The sequence below is a fragment of the Salvia splendens genome, chromosome 21, assembly GCF_004379255.2.
Source record: "Salvia splendens isolate huo1 chromosome 21, SspV2, whole genome shotgun sequence".
Classification (NCBI taxonomy): domain Eukaryota; kingdom Viridiplantae; phylum Streptophyta; class Magnoliopsida; order Lamiales; family Lamiaceae; genus Salvia; species Salvia splendens.
In genome coordinates this window covers 5,473,536-5,490,412 of record NC_056052.1, presented here as the reverse complement: position 1 = coordinate 5,490,412, position 16,877 = coordinate 5,473,536, and positions in this window count along the sequence as shown.

Genomic DNA, 16,877 nt, shown 5'->3' with positions numbered 1-16,877 from the left:
AAAATTTCACAAACGATCACCGAGACTTGCGGCATTTCATCTCTTCTGGAGATTCCCCCAGTCTGTTGACACCTCTCACAATTCTGACAAAACTCGAACGCATCCTTATGCAATGTAGGCCAGTAAAAACCACTATCTAACACCTTCCTTGCGGTCTTTCTCGGTCCAAAGTGACCTCCACAAGCTAGGGCATGACAATGATTCAGCACATCCCTTTGTTCCCACTCCGGAATACACCTCCGGATTACTTGGTCGGCTCCCATTCGCCACAAATACGGGTCATCCCAGAAATAGTACTTAGCCTCGCTTTTCAATTTCATCTTCTGTGCCCGGGAAATTATTTGCGAACTGGGTACCATGGTCTGCGAACCATGGTTCAGCGTTTTGATGACATTTCCCTTTTTCGGCATCCCCTGGACCTGTTAACACCATAATCTCTCCCCAGCTGATAGGTCGAGGAAATTTTTTTACGTAGTACAAATGTTCCTCTGGGAATGCATCCGGTATTGCTTCCTCAGTCTCCCCTTGAAATATCCTGCTTAGATGATCGGCTACTTTATTTTCTGTTCCCTTTTTGTCTCTGACTTCCCAATCGAATTCCTGCAAAAGCAACACCCATCGGATTAATCTCGGCTTGGATTCTTTCTTTGCCAACAGGTACTTTATAGCCGCGTGGTCGGTGAAAACTATCACCCTCGACCCAAGCAAATACGGGCGAAATTTCTCAAACGAGTATACTATCGCCAGCATTTCTTTTTCAGTAGTGTCATAGTTTCTCTGAGCTTGATTCAGCGCTTTTGAAGCATAAAAGATCACATAGCTTTTCCCATCAACTCTTTGACCTAGCACCGCTCCTACCGCATAATTACTCGCGTCACACATGATTTCAAAGGGTAGGTTCCAATCGGGTGCTCTAATAATGGGCGCAGATACTAGCCTGTCTTTTAACAACTGAAAAGCCTTTTTGCATTCCTCATCAAAGACAAAATCAACATCGTTATGCAACAAGTGGGTGAGTGGCTGAGCAATTTTTGCGAAATATTTTATGAACCTCCTATAGAATCCTGCATGCCCTAGGAATCCTCTCACCTCCTCCTGATTCGTCGGGTAAGGCAGTTTTGAGATTACCTCAATCTTTGCTCGGTCTACCTGTATACCTTTTTCCGAGACTACGTGCCCTAGGACAATTCCCTCAGGGACCATAAAGTGGCATTTCTCGAAGTTCAAAACCAAATGTTTTTCCTGGCACCTTCTCAATACTATATCCAAACTAGCCAAACATGAGTCAAATGAATTCCCGTACACAGTGAAGTCGTCCATAAAAATCTCAATGCAATCCTCCAAAAGATCCGAGAAGATACTCATCATACACCGCTGAAAAGTGCCTGGTGCATTACACAGGCCAAACGGCATCCTCCTGTAAGCATACGTGCCGAAAGGACACGTGAAAGTTGTCTTCTCCTGGTCCTCGGGATCCACATAGATTTGAAAATACCCACTATACCCGTCTAGGAAACAGAAGTATTGCTTGCCCGCTAGTCTCTCCAGCATCTGGTCAATGAAAGGTAGAGGGAAATGGTCTTTCTTAGTCGCTTCATTTAACTTCCTATAATCGATGCACATCCTCCACCCGGTAATTAGTCTGGTGGGCACCAATTCATTCTTGTCGTTCCTGACCACCTGTATTCCTGACTTCTTGGGTACCATATGGACTGGACTAACCCATGCACTGTCTGGTATGGAATAAATGATTCCTAGGGAGAGTAGTTTCAATACTTCCTTCAGCACTTCCTCCCTCATGTTAGGATTCAATTTGCGTTGAGGATCTCTGCAGGCTTTTGTTCCTTCCTCCAAGCGGATGTGATGCATGCACAAATCTGGACTAATTCCTACCAGGTCAGAGAGCGTCCACCCAATAGCCTTCTTGTTTCTCTTGATTACGTTCAGCAGTTCCTCTTCTTGTTCCTCGGTCAGGCTGCTGTTGATAATCACAGGGAAAGTTTCGTTCTCCTCTAGATAAGCATACTTTAGGCCTGGTGGAAGTGTTTTCAACTCTTTCTTGGGAACATCTTTTTCCTGGGGCAAGGGATTCTTCTCTGTTAGTTCCGTTGTCATTTCCTTCCTCGACCCAGCAGAACCTTCCACACTCGCCACATAAGGTGTATTCCTTGACCTAGCTAGCTCCGGATTTGCACAGAATTTCAGAATTGCTTCAGCTAGCTCTTCATCTGATAACTCGCTTGTGTTCATTGCTTGACACCAACTGGCCACTTCTCTATCAATGGCATGACTCATCTCGGAGTTCTCAATCTGTTCCTGCATCAATTCCGTCTCAAGGTATTCTTGGACCAAAGGGTTAATAACATCTATAGCATGCAAATTTTCAACGTCTAGAGGTTTCTTCATTGCCTCATTAATGCTGAATGTGTATTTCTCCCCATTATAGTCAAGGTATATTGTTCCATCAAAAACATCAATGATAGTCTTAGCGGTCCATAGGAAGGGTCTCCCTAAAAGTACTCCGCCCGACTCTGCAGACTCATTATCACTCATTCTAATCACATGGAAATCATCAGGGTACAAGAAGTCATGTACTTTGACTATAACATTCTCAAGCACCCCTTCAGGACAGATGCATGACCTGTCCGCCAGTTGAATCACAACCCTTGTGTCTACCATGCCTACCCCCACTAATTTCTTGTATATAGAAAGTGGTAACACATTTATCGACGCACCCAAATCACACATAGCGTGCTCGATTTTCACATCTCCAATAGAGATGGGCAAGGTGACCATACCTGGGTCATTGCATTTTGAAGGCATCCTCATCTTCTGAATCACTGGGAGACGTTCTCGCCTATCAAAATTTTCCCACTGGGTCTAGCCTTCCCAGCTATAAATTCCTTGATGAACTTGCTAAAGACTGGCATCTTCAGTGCCTGTAAGAATGACAGATTGATTTCCAACTTCCCAAAAATGTCCATGAAGTCTACCGGTTCTTCCTTCTGTTTCTTGGCTTCCCCCCGACTAGGAAAGGGTTTCAGTCGCTTCCCTGCTCCGGTAGAACTTTCAGCTGATAACTCTCCAGTTTCTTTTCCCACTGCCTCATCTTCCAACTCCGGCTCTGGAACGATGAGGAATGAATCAGTTGATCTAGGCAAAGGTTTCTCTAAATCTCTTGTCTTAAGGTCATCCTTGACCAAGGGGCTTCCTCCCTCCAAGTGTCTTGGCCTAGGAATTGTATCCTCTTCTTCCCCGTCTTCCTTATAATCCGTCACCTCCTTTGTTCTTACCACTGGCCCATCATATCCCTTCCCGGATCTCAAGGTAATCTGACTTATATTAGCTCTGTCCGGTGGCCTTACGGAGGCGGGAATCTTCCCTTCATTTCCCCTCATATCGCTCAAAGAAGTAGCTATCTGGGACAATTGCTTAGCCAGCATATCCATGGCTGCTTTCTGCTCCTGTTAAGCATCTTGAAGCTTGTGCACCACGTCATTGTTCGATTGCAGGTTATTTTGCATATGTCGCTGAGAACTGACGAGGTCGTGCACCATATCATCGATACTTTTTTGTGGTTTCGGTGGCTGACTGGGTCCTGGACCGATACTTAGAGTCGGTCCACTTACTTGATTCTGACGAGCGTTTCCTTGACCTCCTGAAGAGTTGTTATATTGATTTCCTTGGCCCTGGTAATTGTTCTGAAAATTCCTTTGGTGTGGGGGTACATAAGAGTTCCCTTGACTGCTCTGATTCCTGTTTCCCCAGCTCGGGTGGTCTCCTTGGCTTCGATTGATCCAGTTACCATTCTTTCCTGACCAGTTAGCTTGTCTTTCGGGCTGAGGTACAAACTGCTGACTTTGTTGTGGTGCTTGTTGATTCTGCTCATTGTCAGTCCACCTGAAATTTGGATGGTTTCTCCAGGGCGCATCTCTCTGTCTCCCTGGATTCCAGCTCCCATCGGGATTCCAACTTCCCATTGCATTGACCTGGGCCTGATAATCTCCTTCCCGGGTCCCGTAATATTGTTGAATTTGATTATCTCCTGGACCAGGAGATGTCTCCTTCTCTTGTAAAGCCTGTGGAATCGTCTTTTCAATCGCGTTCAAAAGAGCCTTCTCGAGCCTATCAATCCTTGCTTCGACTTTGTCATCTTCTTTTTCTCTCACAGCATGCACCGATCCTCTTCTCACTGTATTCCTAGGGTTATCGTACGCCTTCTTAGCGTCGATCAACTTCCCTAGGATCTCTCTTGCCTCACTTCCCTTTTTTCTCGTGAAATTTCCCCCACTCGAGGAGTTCATTAAATCCTTTGATTCGGGAGTTGCTCCTTCGTAAAACAGAGAGTAGGTCTCTGCTTCTATCATTCGGTGGTTCGGGCATGCATCCAACAACCCCTTAAATCTCGACCAATATTGACTCAAGGACTCATCGTAATCCTGCTTACACTCCAGTACTTCTTTTTTCAGTGCATTCGTCTTGTTGGATGGGAAGAAATAATCTAAGAATTCCAACTTGAAGTCCCTCCACGTGCGGATAGAATCTGGAGGCAACCTCAACAACCATGTATTAGCTTCCCCCTTCAAGGTAAACGGAACAGCACGTAGGCGATAATCCTCCTCCGTTGCGTCATTCGGCCTCTTCTGAATACCACATAACTTACTGAATTCATTTAAAAACTCATACGGACACTCATTTCTACGCCTACGTTCGTCTTGATCTCGATAGTTTTCTGGCGTGGATTCATCACTATAGCTTGAGCTGGTTCTCCATCTAAATGGGCAGTGAGAGAGCCGATTTCTGGATCTGGATCTACCACATGCGCCATGACTACTTCCTCTACTTCCCCCGTTTTTGACTCTGTTTCTAATTCGGGTGGTGATTCTGGATCTTCGCGTCCTGATGACGTCCAAGATTCGTCGCTAGTAAATTCACTCGGAAACGGATCTCCCGTGGTGAACCCAGATCTGGTGGTCACAGTAGAGACTATATCCTTAACCCGCCAATCAAACTGGCCGTGTTTCCACCCAGATGAGTTGCTCCAGTAGGTAGATCTTGAGCCTCTGCTCATAAACTGCAAACAAAAGAAAACAAATCAGAACTATTTACACCACAGACTCTGAACACTAACACTAAACACGCCATCCATCCCCGGCAACGGCGCCATTTGAAGCATGGGTACAAGTCTTTCGACACGCTCGACTCTAATGTTGAGTGACTAGACCCAGGAGTAAGCAAGTGTGCACATATGAGAATTAATGCAAGGCTCGTCCAGACACAACGTTCTTCAAATCCACTGGATCACCGGGTCCAGGAACTCTAGAGAACTACAGTGTTTTTGTTGTTGGACACACTCGACTCCTCTTCAAAAATAAATCCCTCAACCCGGATACTATGAATTAGTATAGGGAAGTGGGGTCGATCCCACAGAGATGGATTCGCAAAGTAGTGCTAAGAGACTATGAAAACAAATGGCTGCTGCCACGCAAGAAGGGTTGAGATTTTAACTACCACTAGATCTAGGCAAGAATTGCAAACGCTAAACCTAGGACACAACAAACTTACTGGAATCAGACATCAATACCGAAGACGCAATTACTTCCTAGACTGAGTAAACGACTACCTAATCTAGCTAAACAGAAAGCAACTAACAGTGAGGACCATATTTCCAGAAATGGCAAGTACGGTAAAAAGCTGCAGACAGCCAACTCATACAATTTCCTAACAAGCTCAGACGCGCAAATGCAGAAAACAGAGCATACTCCTGGATTCGAACAGAATATAGAAATTTGGATGCCAGAAACTTGCTACGAATCGGAGATACACCAGATCTACGAAAACTAGGCGAAATGAAATGAAAACACGTAAGCGCGGCATAAAATTAAACCAACAAAGCTCAGATTCACGTTGAACGCTTAATCCGCTCCGGATCCAAGCCATCCGAACTCAGTACCCGGCAAAATCAACTCCATAACTCCGATTCTCGCAGATCTACTCCAATCACCTCCAAATTCCAACAATCACAAACACAACCCACAGCATTAGCAAGTTAGTACTCCGATCCATCCACAAACAAACTCCATTCTTCCAGATCTCACCATTAACCTGCAGTAATCCAGAAAATAACCACAAAGCAAAAACCACTCCAACAATCCAACTTCAGAATTCAAGTAAACAAATTCAATCCATGGAAATCATCACGACCAACGTAAGCGAAAACGAAAATTGCATAAAAGGAGAAATATCCAGAGAATCAAGAGGTCCGAGCTTCGAACAGCGAAGCTCAGCGAATTCAACAGAAACGAAAGCGGAAAATGAATTGTTTCTTCGCCCTCAAAAAGGACGGTGTTACAACCAGGTCGAGAGTGTATGAAAGCTAGAGGTGCATTCCCTAATGTGCCATGAATTTCCCACCAAAAGAACCCAAGAGTGTGAAAGGAATGGACTAAGCTCAGGCTGTTAGCAAGGTCTCCAACCGAGAAGATCCCTCCAGCGCTGCATGCTTCTGCCTTTTATAGATGCGGACATAACCTTCTAGTGTCTTCGTAGAAATCTCCATTCTACCCTTCAACTCTGAGGCTTCCTCCGTCGAGCAATTTTCTGCATAATGTCCACTTATTCGCCTTCTTCCTAGGTCCACGCAACTGTCTCCCTCATTTGCTGGACCTGGCGAACAATCTTCACACACCTGGCTTAAAACGTGCGTTAGACCCAGAAATCTCACGAATTAAAGCCCTAGACCTATGCATGAAATTAGCCTTATCAAACTGCTCACACTTAAACCATGCTTGTCCTCAAGTATGAAAGACAAGAAAAGATATAAGGCGAATTTCAATGCACGGTTCCCAAATATGACTCTAAAAACAAGATTTTCACAAAAAAAACAACCTAGACCTAGACGACTAGCAGACTCAAAAGAAAACATCACAAAAACAAACATAACAGAAAAGCATGAACTAATTTCAATTTTTAGGCGACCGTCCCCACAAACTTAAGTTCAATCCGATCGTCTACAGTCTTCAAATCTTCCCCCTTCCCTCTTCTACCTAAGCGGCCCGTCAGTTTGTCAAGATAGCCTATTGATACCCCAGCTGTTAGGTTCGCTCGATCACTCATTCCTCACCAGGGATGTTAGGATCAAAGACGCTCCACAGTTAAAGTTATACCACCGATGCGTTGGGTTATGAGAGTTTCTCTTTTTTATCATCTCCCCTCTTTTGCTGGGTCAGGCAATTCCTAACCTCTGCCATCAGATAATTAATCTTCTTTTCTTTTATTATTTTTTCCCTGGACTTCGTCCAGCTTATACCTCCTCTTTTTGTTTTACTTCTCTCCTCCCCTGGACTTCGTCCAGCTTATACCTCCTCTTTTTTCCTTTTTACTTTTCTCCTCCCCTGGACTTCGTCCAGCTTATACCTTCTTTTCCTGGACTTCGTCCTGCTTATACCTTCATAACCCATTTTTCTCCTTTATACTCTACTCCCTAAGCATCAAGTGGTTGCCCATTTTTTCAAGTTAGCTCAAAGTGTTTAGGTTTATAACTCACTTTATAGTAGGGCTTTACATCTAGGTTATCTAAGACATCCTCTATCGTCCTCACTTCATCCAAACCGCTTTTAGTTTATTAAGGAAAAGGGCATCAAAGTTGACGTGTATCCTATCTTCAATTGCTCTTACTAAGGGAATTTTTCTTCCTTATTGTATCCACTAGCTCATGCAACACATAACATACAGACAAAACTAAAAAAAACTCTAAGACTCACATTCACATACAACACCTATTCCCTCCCCCTCCCACTTCACGTAAGCTTGTCCCCAAGCTATCTTAGTGAAGGGGGGAAAATAGGGAAGCACAAACATATAAAACAGAACACAGAACAACAGACATCATGCTAACACAACAAACTTCTCACACTTAGACCGTACACCGGGCTAAGTGGGAGAAAGCACAACAACCAAAACCAAACATGCAAAACAGCCCAACCCCTTCTCACACTTAGTCCAGAAATTGGGCTAAGTGTGGGAAGTAGCAACATATATGTACAGATCAAGCATGCAGGCACAGAAAATTAAAACAGAAAGCAAAAAAAAAAACGAAAAGTAAAAGTTACTTGGGTAGGGTGGAACTAATTCGGGGTCTGGCCCCCTCGGGAGCCAGACTTGGGCGGCACGGCCTGTTGGGTCACCTTAGCTTTCTTTCTTGCCGGTGATTCCGGCGTCTCTTTCTTCTCGTCAGTCTGTCCGGGTACGGTCTTCTTCAAGGTAATGGGTCTAGTAGCAGACGGCGTGATTAGAGGCTTGGTGACTTGTGGCTGCTTCCGGATAGATAGACTTCCTGGACTTGGCGCCTTAGGTCCGCCACTGGGTCCAGGAAGTGACTTGGGTGCGTCTGGGAATTTCTCCCGCAGCCACTTCATCATTGTCATCATCAACGCAACACCCTCCGTCATCTGCTCAGTACATCTGGACGACGTCACTACTAGATCAGAAATGCGCCCCTTGAGGGCCACAAATTCCTCCCTTACCTTCCTAACTTCCATTCTCATTTCTTCCATCCCTGTTCGTACTCCGGCAACTTCCTCCCTGACCTTCTCAACCTCAAGGCTCTCCTTTCTTTTACCCCGCAGGGCTATGATCTCTTCCCTCATCATCTTTATTTCCGACCTCATCCATCCAATTTCCTTCCTCACTTCTTCTACTTCTATCCTGGCTCCTGCCTCCATGTTTGCAGCATCCTTTGCCTCCACTATTTCAGGCTCCTGCTTCGTTTGCGCCTCCGACTGACCAACCTTGTAAAAGCACACGTCCCTTCCCTGTGTAATGAGCAGCCCCTTATTGAAGAAGTAGTCCACGTTGAACACCTCCGGAGATAGACACATCTTTACTTCTCTGCAGGACTTGTGGATTTTCATAATAACGTTGCGCTGCAGGTAAGCCCCTAGAAGGTGGCATGTGTAAAGATGTCGAGAAGGGTTTGCTGTCACTTGATGGCAGGCTTGGGCTAACCAATAGCCCAAGTGAACACGTATTCCCTTGGCCATGCACCAAGTAAAATACAGGTCAGGGGTCGTCAGAGCGTTATTGGCTGTGCCCATTAGGTTGTAGCTTATGAAGGTCTGGGCGAATCGCAGAACCCTGTCTTCGATATGGTGAGCCTTGGAAAAGCTTGTTTTAAATTGACCCACCCTCGGGTGAGTCAAGAACTCCCAAGCGCTTTGCGCTTTGAATCCTGGTGTCAGTTTCGGCGGACCCACCATCCTCTCGCTCCACAAACCCTCATCATCCTCTGTGCGGGTGAGCAGACCCATCCGAAGGGTCCACTCCGGGATACTCATCACATGTTCTTCATTGAAGAGCCTGAAGTTAATGGAGTCGGCATCCAGATCTATGGTGGACTTAAATCGGAAGGTGGAGAAGAATTCCCTTGCCAGGTCGATCGGAACATCGGCAGTGCTGTGCTTGAGCAACCAATCAAAGCCGATTGCGTCGATATAGGTTCGGAATTCATCATTGCAAGCTATCTGCTTGAGCTCCGATGAGCTGTACATTTTTCCAGACTTAGCGTACTTGCCTTGGGCACTCTTCTCCTTGTGGATAGCTGCGCGTCTCGGGTCGTCAAACTTTCTTATCTCGTCCAGGAGTTGTCTTGTAATCCAGATCTCAGTTGGCTCAAAGTTGAGCTCCTCCTCTTGTTCTTCCTCAGAGTCACTAGGCCCAGCGAAATCCTCAGACTCTGCAGCGTATGGTACCTTGGCAGGTTGAGGAAGTGGGGATTCAGTGGATTTCCCTTTCGCCTTCTTGGTCTTGGAAGGAGCAATTTGTTTCCCCTTCCGTTTCTTCTCAGCCGCGTGGCGGCGTTCCTCCGCATCACTCTCTCCTCTGCTCGGTCTGGGAGATTATGCCTGCTCAGGTGTTGTGGCCTCTGGACCCAACATTTCTTCCCCCGTCTGCTGGACGGTTTCATCTATCTCATCAAGCAGGCTCCGACGAGCCTGTCTTCGCGCTTCCCTTGCGTTAACCGGTGAATCGGTTCCTTCGGGGACTTTAGTCAGATCCACTATCAAATCCAACCCGGCATCGACGGGTTCTTGGACATTCTCAGAACCGAGGGCTTCTCCTTCCTCGTTCAACAATGGGGTTGCCCCCGAAATGTAAACAGGGGTCTCTATCCCCTCCAAACCTTCTTCAACGTGGGTTTCTGTACCCGCAGACTTCTCAGGGGTTTCCCCCTCTCTGACATCTTCCTCAGTAATTAGGGCTTCGTTGCCTTCCGGAATTTCAACTTCACCAACAGGGGTTTCCCCCTCAACAAACTCCTCCAAAACAGGGGTTTCCCCCTCAGTGGCAGATCCTAACCTGGGTGCACTTACGGCCAACAACTCCAGCCCCGCGGCCAGATCTGCTTCGTCTTCGTGAGTTTCTGCAGCGGTTGGTTCTGAAACGGCGGCAGTGGGTTTTGCGACGGCCTCCGGCTCAGTGGCGGTTTCTTGAACGATCTCTGGTGGTGGTGCGGAGGATGTTGAGGTGGATGGTACGGATTTCCCCATTACAGCCGCGAACATGGCAAACGCCTCCATCGCCTTTGCTGGTCCCCCAAATTTTTGTAGCATGTCAGCCATAAATGCCGCCGCACTTGAATCGGCGGATCCTGAGGTGTTTCCGGTGCTTTGCTTGTCATCCATGGAGAATTCTGCAGAAAATTTCTTGAAAGAAAGCTTGGACGAAAATTTTCAGATTAGGGTTAGAGAGAGCGAAAAGAGTGAGAGTAGAAATTGGGTTAAATTTTTTGTAGAGAGAGAATAGGTAATGAGAAATAAAGAGAACAAACACGGTTATAGCGTAGGTATGGGAGAGGACGGTTTGCAGGTGTTTGCAGGACATGACGCGAGCGGCCGCGCGTCTCCCAATAAAGTGTCTTTTGAAATCCGAACCGGTGCCAACTCCCTCCAAAAATTGTTTACTTCTCAACTCCTTGCTCTAGCAACTTCCTTCTGTAAAATCATACTTAGAGAAAAACATTAAACAACAAAAAAAAACATATGAAACGCCAGACTCCCCGGGTCTAGGGTATGACAGTATCAAAAACATTCCTTAAGGACTCTAGTATTTCGAAAATATTTTTGGAAGATTATTTTTTTTTTTGATTTGTTTGGGTTTTTCTTGATTCTAAAGAAAGCGATTAAATATTTACATTTTATGTTCAAGTGTTCTCAAGATTTCCTAGGTCAGGACATGTTGAAACTTCTTGGATGCTGGATCTAGGAAATCTTTCTGAGAACACTCACTTCCCAGACCGATTAGGCGATATCAGGGAGTGCGCGTAGTGGCATTTCGTCCACTACACACATCTCCGAATTATCCCTAAATACCTTCACCCTATGGCCATTGACAAGAAATGGAGTAGAGTTTGGAGCACTTCCCTGGATCTCTACTGCTCCATTTGCACGCAGGCTCACAACAGTGTATGGCCCAATCCATTTGGATTTTAACTTACCGGGCATTAACTTGAGTCGGGACTGGAACAGGAGAACCTTCTGCCCAACTTGCAATTCCTTGACTCGGAGGTTCTTGTCATGCCAAAGTCTTGTTTTCTCTTTGTACCACATTGCCGATTCATATGACTCCAGCCTTAGCTCCTCCAACTCCTGCAGCTGCAGTTTCCTCTCTTCCTCGCAAGATTCGGGTCTCATGTTTATCTCCTTGACCGCCCAATATGCTCGGTGTTCTACTCCCATGGGCAAGTGACACATTTTGCCGAACACAAGCCTATATGGTGACATCCCAATAGGCGTCTTGTATGTCGTCCGGTAAGCCCATAGTGCGTCTCCAAGCCTCTTACTCCAGTCTTTCCTAGACGGATTAACCGTCTTTTCCAGTATCGCCTTTATCTCTCTGTTGGATATTTCCGCTTGGCCGTTAGATTGAGGATGATAAGGTGTAGACAGTCTGTGGTGGACGCCATACTTTCTCATCAAAGCTTCAATAGTCCGGTTGCGGAAATGCGTCCCATTGTCAGATATTATAGCTCTGGGCACTCCGTACCGATTGAAGATATTAGCTCTAAGAAACTTCGATACCTCCTTAGCTTCGCAAGATGTGGTCGCCTTGGCTTCTATCCATTTTGAAGCATAATCCACTGCCACTAGTATGTATGTATTCCCGTATGAAGATGGAAATGGACCCATGAAGTCCATTCCCCAAACATCGAAAATTTCACAAACAATCACCGGGACTTGCGGCATTTCATCTCTTCTGGAGATTCCCCCAGTCTGTTGACACCTCTCACAATTCTGACAAAACTCGAACGCATCCTTATGCAATGTAGGCCAGTAAAAACCACTATCTAACACCTTCCTTGCGGTCTTTCTCGGTCCAAAGTGACCTCCACAAGCTAGGGCATGGCAATGATTCAGCACATCCCTTTGTTCCCACTCCGGAATACACCTCCGGATTACTTGGTCGGCTCCCATTCGCCACAAATACGGGTCATCCCAGAAATAGTACTTAGCCTCGCTTTTCAATTTCATCTTCTGTGCCCGGGAAATTATTTGCGAACTGGGTACCTCTCCAGTGACTAAGTAATTTGCCAGGTCTGCGAACCATGGTTCAGCGTTTTGATGACATTTCCCTTTTTCGGCATCCCCTGGACCTGTTAACACCATAATCTCTCCCCAGCTGATAGGTCGAGGAAATTTTTTTACGTAGTACAAATGTTCCTCTGGGAATGCATCCGGTATTGCTTCCTCAGTCTCCCCTTGAAATATCCTGCTTAGATGATCGGCTACTTTATTTTCTGTTCCCTTTTTGTCTCTGACTTCCCAATCGAATTCCTGCAAAAGCAACACCCATCGGATTAATCTCGGCTTGGATTCTTTCTTTGCCAACAGGTACTTTATAGCCGCGTGGTCGGTGAAAACTATCACCCTCGACCCAAGCAAATACGGGCGAAATTTCTCAAACGAGTATACTATCGCCAGCATTTCTTTTTCAGTAGTGTCATAGTTTCTCTGAGCTTGATTCAGCGCTTTTGAAGCATAAAAGATCACATAGCTTTTCCCATCAACTCTTTGACCTAGCACCGCTCCTACCGCATAATTACTCGCGTCACACATGATTTCAAAGGGTAGGTTCCAATCGGGTGCTCTAATAATGGGCGCAGATACTAGCCTGTCTTTTAACAACTGAAAAGCCTTTTTGCATTCCTCATCAAAGACAAAATCAACATCGTTATGCAACAAGTGGGTGAGTGGCTGAGCAATTTTTGCGAAATCTTTTATGAACCTCCTATAGAATCCTGCATGCCCTAGGAATCCTCTCACCTCCTTCTGATTCATCGGGTAAGACAGTTTTGAGATTACCTCAATCTTTGCTCGGTCTACCTGTATACCTTTTTCCGAGACTACGTGCCCTAGGACAATTCCCTCAGGGACCATAAAGTGGCATTTCTCGAAGTTCAAAACCAAATGTTTTTCCTGGCACCTTCTCAATACTATATCCAAACTAGCCAAACATGAGTCAAATGAATTCCCGTACACAGTGAAATCGTCCATAAAAATCTCGATGCAATCCTCCAAAAGATCCGAGAAGATACTCATCATACACCGCTGAAAAGTGCCTGGTGCATTACACAGGCCAAACGGCATCCTCCTGTAAGCATACGTGCTGAAAGGACACGTGAAAGTTGTCTTCTCCTGGTCCTCGGGTTCCACATAGATTTGAAAATACCCACTATACCCGTCTAGGAAACAGAAGTATTGCTTGCCCGCTAGCCTCTCCAGCATCTGGTCAATGAAAGGTAGAGGGAAATGGTCTTTCTTAGTCGCTTCATTTAACTTCCTATAATCGATGCACATCCTCCACCCGGTAATTAGTCTGGTGGGCACCAATTCATTCTTGTCGTTCCTGACCACCTGTATTCCTGACTTCTTGGGTACCATATGGACTGGACTAACCCATGCACTGTCTGGTATGGAATAAATGATTCCTAGGGATAGTAGTTTCAATACTTCCTTCAGCACTTCCTCCCTCATGTTAGGATTCAATTTGCGTTGAGTATCTCTGCATGCTTTTGTTCATTCCTCCAAGCGGATGTGATGCATGCACAAATCTGGACTAATTCCTACCAGGTCAGAGAGCGTCCACCCAACAGCCTTCTTGTTTCTCCTGATTACGTTCAGCAGTTCCTCTTCTTGTTCCTCGGTCAGGCTGCTGTTGATAATCACAGGGAAAGTTTCGTTCTCCTCTAGATAAGCATACTTTAGGCCTGGTGGAAGTGTTTTCAACTCTTTCTTGGGAACATCTTTTTCCTGGGGCAAGGGATTCTTCTCTGTTAGTTCCGTTGTCATTTCCTTCCTCGACCCAGCAGAATCTTCCACACTCGCCACATAAGGTGTATTCCTTGACCTAGCTAGCTCCGGATTTGCACGGAATTTCAGAATTGCTTCAGCTAGCTCTTCATCTGATAACTCGCTTGTGTTCATTGCTTGACACCAACTGGCCACTTCTCTATCAATGGCATGACTCATCTCGGAGTTCTCAATCTGTTCCTGCATCAATTCCGTCTCAAGGTATTCTTGGACCAAAGTGTTAATAACATCTATAGCATGCAAATTTTCAACGTCTAGAGGTTTCTTCATTGCCTCATTAATGCTGAATGTGTATTTCTCCCCATTATAGTCAAGGCAAATTGTTCCATCAAAAACATCAATGATAGTCTTAGCGGTCCGTAGGAAGGGTCTCCCTAAAAGTACTCCGCCCGACTCTGCAGACTCATTATCACTCATTCTAATCACATGGAAATCAGCAGGGCACAAGAAGTCATGTACTTTGACTATAACATTCTCAAGCACCCCTTCAGGACAGATGCATGACCTGTCCGCCAGTTGAATCACAACCCTTGTGTCTACCATGCCTACCCCCACTAATTTCTTGTATATAGAAAGTGGTAACACATTTATCGACGCACCCAAATCACACATAGCGTGCTCGATTTTCACATCTCCAATAGAGATGGGCAAGGTGAACATACCTGGGTCATTGCATTTTGAAGGCATCCTCCTCTTCTGAATCACTGCGGAGACGTTCTCGCCTATCAAAATTTTCCCACTGGGTCTAGCTTCCCAGCTATAAATTCCTTGATGAACTTGCTAAAGACTGGCATCTTCAGTGCCTGTAAGAATGGCAGATTGATTTCCAACTTCCCAAAAATGTCCATGAAGTCTACCGGTTCTTCCTTCTGTTTCTTGGCTTCCCCCCGACTAGGAAAGGGTTTCAGTCGCTTCCCTGCTCCGGTAGAACTTTCAGCTGATAACTCTCCAGTTTCTTTTCCCACTGCCTCATCTTCCAACTCCGGCTCTGGAACGAGGAGGAATGAATCAGTTGATCTAGGCAAAGGTTTCTCTAAATCTCCTGTCTTAAGGTCATCCTTGACCAAGGGGCTTCCTCCCTCCAAGTGTCTTGGCCTAGGAATTGTATCCTCTTCTTCCCTGTCTTCCTTATAATCCGTCACCTCCTTTGTTCTTACCACTGGCCCATCATATCCCTTCCCGGATCTCAAGGTAATCTGACTTATATTAGCTCTGTCCGGTGGCCTTACGGAGGCGGGAATCTTCCCTTCATTTCCCCTCATATCGCTCAAAGAAGTAGCTACCTGGGACAATTGCTTAGCCAGCATATCCATGGCTGCTTTCTGCTCCTGTTGAGCATCTTGAAGCTTGTGCATCACGTCATTGTTCGATTGCAGGTTGTTTTGCATATGTCGCTGAGAACTGACGAGGTCGTGCACCATATCATCGATACTTTTTTGTGGTTTCGGTGGCTGACTGGGTCCTGGACCGATACTTAGAGTCGGTCCACTTACTTGATTCTGACGAGCGTTTCTTTGACCTCCTGAAGAGTTGTTATATTGATTTCCTTGGCCCTGGTAATTGTTCTGAAAATTCCTTTGGTGTGGGGGTACATAAGAGTTCCCTTGACTGCTCTGATTCCTGTTTCCCCAGCTCGGGTGGTCTCCTTGGCTTCGATTGATCCAGTTACCATTCTTTCCTGACCAGTTAGCTTGTCTTTCGGGCTGAGGTACAAACTGCTGACTTTGTTGTGGTGCTTGTTGATTCTACTCATTGTCAGTCCACCTGAAATTTGGATGGTTTCTCCAGGGCGCATCTCTCTGTCTCCCTGGATTCCAGCTCCCATCGGGATTCCAACTTCCCATTGCATTGACCTGGCCTTATAATCTCCTTCCTGGGTCCCGTAATATTGTTGAATTTGATTATCTCCTGGACCAGGAGATGTCTCATTCCCTTGTAAAGCCTGTGGAATCGTCTTTTCAATCGCGTTCAAAAGAGCCTTCTCGAGCCTATCAATCCTTGCTTCGACTTTGTCATCTTCTTTTTCTCTCACAGCATGCACCAATCCTCTTCTCACTGTATTCCTAGGGTTATCGTACGCCTTCTTAGCGTCGATCAACTTCCCTAGGATCTCTCTTGCCTCACTTCCCTTTTTTCTCGTGAAATTTCCCCCACTCGAGGAGTTCATTAAATCCTTTGATTCGGGAGTTGCTCCTTCGTAAAACAGAGAGTAGGTCTCTGCTTCTATCATTCGGTGGTTCGGGCATGCATCCAACAACCCCTTAAATCTCGACCAATACTGACTCAAGGACTCATCGTAATCCTGCTTACACTCCAGTATTTTTTTTTTCAGTGCATTCGTCTTGTTGGATGGGAAGAAATAATCTAAGAATTCCAACTTGAAGTCCTTCCACGTGCGGATAGAATCTGGAGGCAACCTCAACAACCATGTATTAGCTTCCCCCTTCAAGGTAAACGGAACAGCACGTAGGCGATAATCCTCCTCCGTTGCGTCATTCGGCCTCTTCTGAA